This window comes from Penaeus vannamei, chromosome 11, assembly GCF_042767895.1.
Source record: "Penaeus vannamei isolate JL-2024 chromosome 11, ASM4276789v1, whole genome shotgun sequence".
Taxonomy (NCBI): Eukaryota; Metazoa; Arthropoda; class Malacostraca; order Decapoda; family Penaeidae; genus Penaeus; species Penaeus vannamei.
Window position 1 is genome coordinate 41,717,768 of NC_091559.1, and position 2,500 is coordinate 41,720,267.

General features: G+C 31.6%; 1 protein-coding gene across 1 annotated transcript in view; it reads right to left on the minus strand.

Annotated features, from left to right (window-relative positions):
• Positions 1–2,500, minus strand: part of LOC113825345 (uncharacterized) — a 13,577-nt gene that overhangs the window by 4,602 nt on the left and 6,475 nt on the right. The gene's annotated exons all lie outside the window — the stretch shown is intronic.

Here is a 2,500-nt window from a genome sequence, read left to right on the forward strand (position 1 = left end):
AAGCGCATAACTAATTTGCTTCATAATAATAATGAATTTCTACAATCAGCTGGAGACCCATGAGGATTAAGCTCAGGCCAATATATTTTTGTGTGTGTGTGTGTGTGTGTGTGTGTGTGTGTGTGTGTGTGTGTGTGTGTGTGTGTGTGTGTGTGTGTGTGTGTGTGTGTGTGTGTGTGTGTGTGTGTGTGTGTGTGTGTGTGTGTGTGCGCGTGTGTGTGTGTGTGTGTATCATTCTGTTGTTTTTCCTTTATCTTCTTGTTAATGTATTCATGTATTTTTTTATATTTATTCCGTTGTTTATTCATATTATATTAAACTACTTTGGAGCTGGTCATAGCTTTGTTAGGAACATAATATAGACTGTTTTTTTTTTCTCTCTTAATGTTGTAATCAGAGGACGGCAGCTATTGTAATGATGAGAAAATTAAAAAGAAAAACTGTAATGATGATGATGAAAGTATTGATAATAAATATGATATTAATAAAAGAATTATAATCATCATAACATTGATCATAATAGTAACAATAACAATAGTAATAATACTGATAATGTAATTATTATCAGTACTATTATTTTTATAATCGTTATCATCGTTATGATAATAATGCCAATGATGATAATAACAATAATGAATAGGTAAATAAGAATGGAAAAAATCGAAAAAAATAGGCAATAATGACTGAAACGAAACCAGATAACTAGGTGGGTTTTAACTATCTTGGTGCTGATGCTTATCATTATTATTATTATTCATTTTTCATTTATTTATTTATTTTTATTTATTTTTAGATATTTATTTTTTCATCATTTTTTTAGATCATTTTTTTAGATATTTCCTTTGGGATTTTGTTATGAATACTAATGACGTCAGAGGTTCAAAAATCGATAGAAAGTCACGTTTATTTACTTTCTTTAACATTGCCTCTCATTAAATAACTTTTGAAATGACGTCAAACCAAATCTTTTTTTATATATTTAAACTTTTTATATAAATATTTAAATATTTTTATATAAATATTTAAATATTTATATATATAAACCAAATATCTTCTTTTATATATTTTTCGTCAGCGTTGCATTAATATCTTCGTTACTTTATTTCCTTCATCTCTAATATCATTTCAATATCCTCATTACCATCGAACCATCATCCTCACAAACAGCTTGCTATCCTCATTACTAATTATTATTTATCCTTAATGTGAAATTTTAAATCCTTATATCCATTAATCACTAACCCTCATTATGTCCTTAATAACCTCATTACCATTTACCATCATTATCTGCTTAATAACCTCATTACCACTTACCCTCATTATCTGCTTAATAACCTCATTACCACTTACCCTCATTATCTGTTTAATAACCTCATTACCACCTACCACTCACCCTCATTATGTCCTTAATAACCTCATTACCACTTTTCCTCATCTGTTTAATAACCTCATTACCACCTACCACTTACCCTCATTATGTCCTTAATAACCTCATTACCATTTACCATCATTATCTGCTTAATAACCTCATTACCACTTACCCTCATTATCTGCTTAATAATATCATTACCACCTACCACTCACCCTCATTATCTGCTTAATAAACTCATTACCACTTGCCCTCATTAACTGATTAATAACAACATTACCACCTATCACTTACCCTCATTATGTCCTTAATAACCTCATTACCACTTACTATCATTGTCTGCTTAATAACCTCATTACCACTTACCCTCATTAACTGCTTAATAACATCATTACCACCTACCACGTACCCTCATTATGTCCATAATAACCTCATTACCATTTACCATCATTATCTGTTTTATAACCTCATTACCACTTACCCTCATTAACTGCTTAATAATATCATTACCACCTACCACTTACCCTCATTATCTGCTTAATAAACTCATTACCACTTACCCTCATTATATGTTTAATAACCTCATTACCACCTACCACTTACCCTCATTATGTCCTTAATAACCTCATTACCACTTACCCTCATTATCTGCTTAATAACCTCATTACCACTTACCTTCATTAACTGCTTAATAACATCATTACCACCTACCACTCACCCTCATTATCTGCTTAATAAACTCATCACCACCCTCATTATGTCCTTACTAACCTCATTACCACTTACCTTCATTAACTGCTTAATAACACCATTACCACCTACCACTTACCCTCATTATCTCCTTAATAACCTCATTACCACCCTCATTATCTCCTTAATAACCTCATTACCACCCTCATTATCTCCTTAGCAACCTCATTACCACCCTCATTATCTCCTTAATAAACTCATTACCACCTAACACTTACCCTCATTATCTCCTTACAACCTCATTACAACCCATTACAAACTCTCATTACCTCCTTAATAACCTCATTACCACTTACCATCATTATCTCCTTAATAACCTCATTACCACCTACCACTTACCCTCATTATCTCCTTAATAACCTCATTACCACCTACCACTTA